Below are 9217 nucleotides of genomic sequence, written 5' to 3'. Positions count from 1 at the left end.
AGCAGTGTGGCTTTTAATCAGGGATTTTTTACTAATCAAGGATACTAAGTTACTGTGATGGCTGGCTAATTATTCAAGTACTGTAAAGGAGCAGAAAATGGGATAATAATTATCACTTTAAATAACATTTTTTCTAGATTCATACTGAATATAAAAGATTACATTTTAATAAAACAGTGACAACTCTATTTTGAAATATTTAATGTGCAATAGTATAATTTTAAAAATTTATAAAATTCATTTATAAGTACGTGTAATTGTACCTCTTACTATAGATTATTATTATTATTTTTCAAAAGAAAGTCTAATGTCACAAGCCTAAATTTTCATATATGCTTTCTGTATTTTCCCAGAAATATGTTAAACTGAACACCTTTCTTATCTAACTAGGCTTCAGAGTTACATTATATATTATAGTATTCAAGAGTAGTCATAAAACAAATACGTCTAGTTAATGATGACAACTTTACAGAGTTAGGCATAATACTTCAACTTGATTGGAAAATTTTACTAGCTTGATTTTTTATACCTTGGTTTTTACAGCACATTCTTGAAGTATTTGTAGATACAGCTTCTAGGAATGCTACTCTTGAGTCCAATAGTGTATATTTAATAACTTGAAAATGCATGTCTTCTTCCATAAATTAAAAAAAAAATTCTGACTAAAAAACTATATAAAGTATATATACACCATGGAATACTATGTAGCCATGAAAATACATGACGTCAAGTCCTTTTGAGCAATGCAGAGGAAGCTGGAGGCTTTTATCCTAAGTGAGCTAACTCAGAAGCAGAAAATCAAATATTGCGTGTTTTCATTTATCAGTGGGATCTAAACAAATGAACATAAAGATGGAAATAATAGTAGACCCTAGGGATTTCAAAACAGGGGAGGGAGAAAGGAAAAGAGGGGAGTAAGGTTTGAAAGATTAGCTATTGTACACAGTGTTCAATATTTGGGTGGCAGGTATACTAGAAACCCAATCCTTATCATTTTGCAATATACCCATGCAGCAAACACACACATGTACTCTCTGAATCTGAATTTTAATTAAAAAAAAACACATAAGAAAAATAATTGTGATGAAAATATCTTTGATTTCTATATCCCCCTTTTGAAAATATCTGGCTGGTTTTTGTTATGCACTGTGTACACTGTTCCACCAGGACAACGTTATGCTACCATCCAAGCATGGAGCTTCTTTGTCACTGCAAGGTGGGATGGCACAGTCAACACACAAGCAACTTGATATTTGCCCAATAGCCACTGGTAAGTGTCCATATTCTTGCCTACCATTTTCCAAAAATTTAAATATTTAGTTTATTCAAAAACAACAACTATGTTCTTTGTTTTATAAAAAGCAAATCAGAAATATTCCATTTTTAACAGTCCCTCTCAATGGCTATTTGGTTGATATATTATCAAGTGGTTCTTCTTATGAAGAATATTTTGTCTACTAAAAAAACTTTCAAGAATATTGACTGATACCGCTTGTCTTTTATTTATTAGTTATTTAATACTTAAATGATTAAGTGTAACTTTAGGTCAAATAAATATTCAATATTGGATAATAACAGATAATGTTCTATGCCATTCAAATCAGTGTAAAATATTTTATATTCTTAAACAATATGTTTTCCTTCTGCAACAGTCATAATTTTGTATTTGTTTGCATGAATATTCTGTCAGTAATCTCTGCTCCTCAGTACTGTAAGTTTATAGTTGTGGAAACTTCATTTACTATTTGATCATTTATCACTTCTCTGTCACCTAACATAGTGACTGGCACATGGTAAGGCCATATCAAAAAATATATGAGTTGTAGATATCTGAATGGCCCAAATCTCTCAATTCTAATAGAAATTTCAAGAGGGCAAATTTGTTGGTGTTTCTATAAGAACTTGCAGGGCTATATAAGTCACTTATTCATTAAAAATGACTTTTTATTTTGTTTAGGATACCAAAGTTGCATTTAGTTAAGTGAACAGGGTCATCTTTTCATCATGCCACCTTTACTGTAAATAGACTAGATCAAGGTTGTGCATTGTACTGCTATGTTTACACTTAAATTTGTTAAGGTAGATCAAACCTCTCATGGTAAGAACATGAGAGAAAAAAAAGAAAAGTAAAGAAAAAAAATAATCGGCTTTAAGAGTCATTCGCTTATCTAATTTCATTGGTTCTGCTACAAATGAAAAATAAAGATGAATGGAAAGATTCAGTATAAAGAGATGAAACAGTGCTGAAATTAAGAATCAAATAAGCTGAAACTAAATGATAAACTATCAAAACTACTAAGATTTAATAAATGTAGCTATACTGAAAACATATAGAAAAAGACTAAAATGCCTTTGCAACAATAAGGAAATATAAAAAATTAATATACTGTTCATGATAGCAATAAAAATTTTAGTCTAAAAATCAATTATTTCTAACAAATATATCCATTGCATCTTAAATGAAAAAAATAAATAACAAAATGCTTATCTAAATAAACATTCTAAGGTCTTGAATAGGATGACAAAATTCTATTAAGGCACTTCCCCACAAATTAATTTATGAGTAATTTCAATCCATAAATATTTGACTTCAACTTTTTTAAAAATTTCATTTATTTCTTTTAAATTGACAGCTAAAATTGTATGTAGTTATTGTGTACAGCATATTTTGAAGTATAAATGCATTTTGTAAATGAGCTAATTTGCACATATATTACCTCACATAGTTATCATTTTTGTGGCAAGAACACTTAACATCAATTCTCTTAGCATTTTTCAAGAAAACAATGTATTATCACTAACTATAATCACCATATACTGTACAAGATATTTGTTGAACTTTTGAGGAACTTGAATAGGTTATGATAAAATTTATATGGAGAAGAGATGTCATCTCTTCTTGAGCCAAGTAAACTTTAAGAAAAGTTACAGAGGGTCTTCCCTACCATGTATTAAGATATACGACAAAGCCACATTCATAAACAATGTGGTATTGGATTAAAAATAGAGGAAGAGACCATTGGAAGAGGGTAGTGAGGGTAGGACCAGATTGCATATACTATGCTAATTAGAAGCGGCAGGGCTTTTATTATGCTTCAAAGCTGAATTTGAATCAAAGGCTGTTAATGCATCTGTTATGACCTTATTTTTATTTCATTCACTTAAATGAAAAATGATATTCATAGATTTTTTTCTAATGTTGCAATATGATTGTAATTTTGAGACATAGTCATGCTGATTATGGTATATTTTTATATTTTGTGAATATTTTGTTGAGAAATTTACATTTCTGTTTGCAAGTGGGATTCATCTTTTCTTGTTCTATCTTTGTCTGAATTTATTTTCTAGATTATACTAGCTTCATAGATTCAATTGGCTAAATTTTTCCCCAGTTCTTTCTCTGGAAGAGTTTCTATAAGATTTGAATCATCGATTACTATTTGAAAGAATTCCAGTTTCAATATCATTTTAGTGAGAAGATTGTTGCTAGTAAATAAATATTGTTAGAATGTATCAGGATTTTGTTATGCTATATTCAGTAGCGGTAAATTTGATATTTTGTTTTAAGTATTTTTATATCTCTATTTTACATCACAAACAATGATTTTCACTCTGGTAAGTGTGTTTCTTTTTTGTCTAAAGTTATCCATTAATTTTCAGTAATTATTGTTTTCAAATGCATTCTTTAGATTTACCAGATAAATTTTAAGATGATTGCATTGTCTTCTTGTTTTATTTCGATATATTTTACATAACAATTTATTTACATTATCCCCAAATATACAGAGTATATGGAACATCTTTTTTACATATAATTGTTTTTCCTCATTTGCACTCCTCCCTGTAGCATAGAGAAAAGAATAAAACATACAACAAATACATTTGAACAATCAAATTAGACAAACATACTATTATTCTGAAGTGTGAATATAAGCAACGCCTCTTATCCTCTGCAATCTTATCTTTCTTACTAAAAAATAAACAAAATAAATCTCTTTTCAGGCTTCTATCTCTAGAGAGATGATCAGAACATACAAGTTTTACTCTTGGTTTCTTATTTTTCTGCCTTCTTTCCCAATAATATACAGAAACTAGCTGTAGATTCTCATTATTTCTACATAATTTTCCTATAGGAAATATCCTAAAACTAAAATGACAAATGGCATCAAAAAGGTAGCATAAATCAATGGACATTGAAAATGTATTAGCCTTTTAACACCTTGTGAGCAGAGTCATATTCTCTAATTTCGTTGACATAGTAAAGCATTTGTAGTCTAAGTACTTTCTCTTAAGGGAGATAAAAATAAGTTTTCTTTTTAACTTGCTCGTTTTCCTTTTTATTGTCTTAATTTTTTATTTAAGCCTATTTTTATTTGATGGAAACTCATTTAGGATATCTGTTTTACTCCAAAATATTGGCATCATTTTTATTTTATTATTTTCCACGTTTACAAAACTATTTTTATCCTTTTTTCAAATCATTTCAGTGAGCACTGGTGTTGTTATTTTCCTGTTGTTAAAAAATACTTTATACTCTCTTATCCTAGTGAGAAGGACTGGTGGGCAGAAGCAGTTAGTACATCTGTGTTTCTCTTCATTCTTTGTAGGCTCTGTAATACCTCTGTATTATTTTCCTTTTCATCCAGGGCATGGCTAAAGTCATAGAATGCTCCTTTAGATTTTGGATTAGTCTCCATGAGAGAGTAAACTGGCAGAAGAGACTCCATTGTGTAACCTAGAATTTGTATTATTTTCTTCCCCATTTCCTTATATGTAAGCTTTTATTCCATTTATTCTACTACAACAATCTTTACTCCCTTTTTTTCTCCTTTTGGGGAAGAAAAAGTCCTAATTCTAAAAATTTACGTGAGCATTAAATTATATTCATCTGCCCAAAAGCTGTACTCTACTAGGGTACCTAGTTTATATCCTAAAACCTTGACCCCTTAACTTTCTTACTAAAATGGGTTGGTGATAGAGAATTATGTATGAATTCCAGAGTTTAATTTGATTTGAAATAAACAATTTGGATTTTGCATAATACTTCTCATTTTTTAGTTTGAAGTTATCTTTCATTAATTTCAGAAATGCTACCATACTGTTCGCTTTATCAAATGATTATTTTTAGTAAAGATTTGGAAAAATAAGTTCTACAAGATTGTGTGTGTTTAGTGAAATGTAAGATTGGACATTCCAAGTTGTTTGGCAGAAAGTGTTAATCCAGAATAGTCCAACTCCAGCTACAAACATAATAAATGATGGAAGTAATTAAACCCCAATTATTTTCAAGTGTATGTGCTATCAGAAGAAAGAAAAATAATAAAATATGCATATACAAAAAAGCACCTAAAGGTATTACCAAAATCTTGTGTGAGAAGCAGTAGTGGTGAATGTGGTGACTTACAAGGTGTTGGATTAGGTAATTGGTTGACGTTTTTGTATCCATAAGGTTAAGTTAGCCTAAGGCAAGAAGCAGAAACTGAGTTCACAGGATAGGGTCAGGAATTCCAAAGGAATCTTATCCATTATTTTTTAAAATGAACCAGAAAAACCTGAACCCACCCAAGAAAGGGTAATGAGATATGACATTTATCTGGAGTCTAGAGTGGAGTGAGAAAGTTATGCAGAGCATCTCATTCATACCCTGATATGCATGGGAAGGGGAACTCAAACCTCATTTATGTGGTGAATTGAGGAAATCTGAGACAAGAAGTGAGTTCCAGTGAAATAAAATCCCAAGGACCCCAGCAGAAGCAAATGGAAAAATCTCACAACCCACAGGACAAGGGATTCCAAAAGGGAAAAACTCATGGTGGAGAAAACACAATGGAATAAAATCTAATGTAGAAGAATCAGCCTATTCAATAAAAAACAGAGACGGTAACCAAAGAAGACGACATAATAGAGCCATGTAAAGGAGATCAGAAAAAATGTATTTAAAATCATTAAAGAGAACAAAGAAAGAATAGAAACCAACACGGTCATAATGAAAAATCATTGCATTCGTCCATTCTCACACTGCTAATAAAGACATACCTGAGACTGGGTAGTTTATCAAAGAAGGAGGTTTAATTGACTCACAGTTCAGCATGGCTAGGGAGGCCTCAAGAAACTTACAATCATTGTGGAAGGGGAAGCAACATGTCCTTCAACACATGGTGGCAGCCAAGAGAAGTACCCAGAAAAGGAAGAAAAGCCCCTTATAAAACCATCAGATCTTGTGAGAACTCACTCACTATCATGAGAACAGCAGCATGGGGGTAACTACCCCATGTGTGTGGGAACACAGCCCAAATCATATCAATCAAAATAGTACAAAATTAAATATTAAAAACAGAGACAAAATTGAAAGATGAATAGAGAGGTTAAAATACAGATTATTTTGATCAAAGTTAAAATAAATAATAAATGGTTAGTTTTATATTTCTATTTTATCCCCTTATTCTCACTTGTTCACCTAGTTTTTTTTTCTTTTTATCCCACCTAAAAGCAGAAATAAAAGTCCAAAGAATTTCTTCACCCATATGTCAGAAGAAAGTTTAATTGCATTTGTTCTCAGGATAAGGCTTCTCTTCTCTTTGGTACTAGATAACCCTGAATCTGGGAAATAGGATCATAATTGTTCATGATATTAAATATCACATAAGTCATTCTCACTTCACAATTTCATGGAAAATGAAACAAAAGTTTCAATTCAACACTTAAACATTTATTAATCATTTGCCACATTCCTAATTAAGTGATAAAACCAGATTACAGAATGCGAAAGTACAATATTTAGGATGGTGTTCTGGCATCACTCTCCTTATGCCTCCATGATGAATGACCTCTCTGTGTTGAAATATTCCTCAAACTCTAAAATATAGAGGCTGGCCAAATTTTAAGTACGATCACTTCATTCTAGTCAGCCTTCCATGAAATGTCTAATGTGACCCATCTTTGCCAACCTGCAGATCTCAGTAGATATTATTCACATTTGTCCTTTTTTCAAAAGCAAGCATGTTAGACATGAATAATCTCATGACATTTCACATTAGAAACAAGATTATTGCATCTTGCACAACTACTGATTAGCCTTGCTGTCTTTGGCTCTAGGTTTTATATCATGCCTGGATAGAATTTTTGAGTGAAAATATAATGCTGTTAAGGGATCATTCATAAACAAAATCAGCACTTTAAAAAAAGATAAAAATACTGAAACATGATGTTGTAAAGAAAAAGTCAAATTCAGACATACTGAATGGTAGTACTAGGGCTTCCATGTGAGTTATCTAAAAACATACTTTGGTCTTCTAATCTTTAAGCCTGACCAGACACAAATATCTGTTGCTGTCCAAGGTTCTGAGACAGGGGAGGCATCTTGGAATATCTAATTCCTCTGACTTATTTTCTTTTATTTTGCTTTCTTCTCCCTTCTTATCGTTTTTTAAGGTTAAACAAGGGAAATTTATGATGTATCCTTAATTATGATAAAATAGTAACATATAATATATAACAGGAAACTATATATGTTACCCTAGGGATGAGGACAGTATCCAAGGAAGAACAAACTTGGAAGGAGTTCAGAAGTCATGGGAGATGTGTTTGGTTTTGCTTGCCAAATAGCATAAGGTCACTGGTTTAGCCAGGCCAGAGCTGTTTTAAGAACTGTGAACACAAATTTTCGTGGCCAATTAAAATGAATGCAGATGTCCACAGTAAGAGCCAGTTCTCAATAAGTTGTACTGAAATTACTCTAATAAAGTTGTTGTTCAAACCTGAACTGACCAGATCAGTACCCTTAAAACCTGGATCCATAATTGCATCAGATATGCAATGCATTTGTCATCATAGACTGGGCACAAAATAAATAACTATATGTTTCTGATGCAGAAGACACCAATGCATTGCACACTTGTGATTCCTGCCAAAATGTGACCTTCTTGGGCCCATGGTAGAAAAAGTCACATTTTATGGGACTTTTATCCTGCCTGTTCTTTGAAGATAGATTGCACTCTTGACATCTGAAACACTCCCAGAACTTTCAATACTAATTTCTGTTGGCATTCTTTTACTTTAAGGTGTTTGTATACCAAAATAATCAGCCAACTTACACCACACAATTGTGACCATTGAACTTAATGTGTGGTATGTTTCTGGCTTTCCAGACCGTCCACAGTCCCACAAGTCTGTGCCTTTTGTTGCAAATGCTGTGCAACAATGGGCCAGTATTCAAGAAATTTTACTGGTAATTTCAAGCCCTCTACCATCTCCAGGTATATGATATTGTTGAGCTATGTTATGAATTCCTAAAAAATCAACTTAAAACATTGCCTGACTCTACCTCCCATACTTTACTTGTTCATACAACTTAGTTAAACAATTTAATTACTAAGTGTTGGTATACCCAGAACAGGTCAGCTTGTTTTGGCTAGGTTTTGGCTAATGATTAGAATACAAAAGTGTTACAGTGGTAAAATTTGAGATTTTGCCATTACCATTGTTGGGCATGATGATTTTCCATATATATGTAGATATAGATATATATACTCTAATGTCATTTGTATATTGGAGTCTAATACTGTGCTTTGCATGTAATGGATGTTTATTAATAATTTATTGAATTACACGTGACCAGATATAATTGAAATTAAATTCAAACAGCAACTTATCAAATACATACCATAATAGAGTAAAAAGCAAAGTTTTTAGGAAAATATATGTAGTACACAGATAATTAATTCATATATGTTTAATAATTTTATTATTTTAATGTCTTATGGTACAATGTAAAATGTGAAATATTTTAAAATAAATTAGTTTTTTTCAAATGGAGTATATAGACTAGTTGAAAAGCAGATAATTAAAGAGTTTATTGCAATATAATATAAAAAATATTTTGTGGAGGCACAAAATAGCAAATAACATTGCATCATTGAAGGAAAAGCTTGACAACTGTCTGACAAGTTTATTTAAATTAGTTCTATGCAATAATTCATGTGTGGTGTCCCCGAAAAACTCAACATATTAGGGGAAGAATAGAGAAAAAGAGGTCAGAAAATCAATTGGGAAGAAGATGATTTCGTAAAAATTGAAAGAGGAGCAATCATACACAGACAGGAGGGGCAGAGCAAGGTGGCCAAATACAAGGCCCCAACAACAGTCCTTTCTGCAGGGACACCAGTTTAACAACTATCTACTCAAAAAAAGCACAGTCATCAGAACCAAAAATCAGGTG

The sequence above is a fragment of the Pan paniscus genome, chromosome 3 (genome assembly GCF_029289425.2).
Source record: "Pan paniscus chromosome 3, NHGRI_mPanPan1-v2.0_pri, whole genome shotgun sequence".
NCBI lineage: Eukaryota > Metazoa > Chordata > Mammalia > Primates > Hominidae > Pan > Pan paniscus.
The sequence above is the reverse complement of the archived record's forward strand: the minus strand, read 5'-3'. Positions refer to the sequence as shown.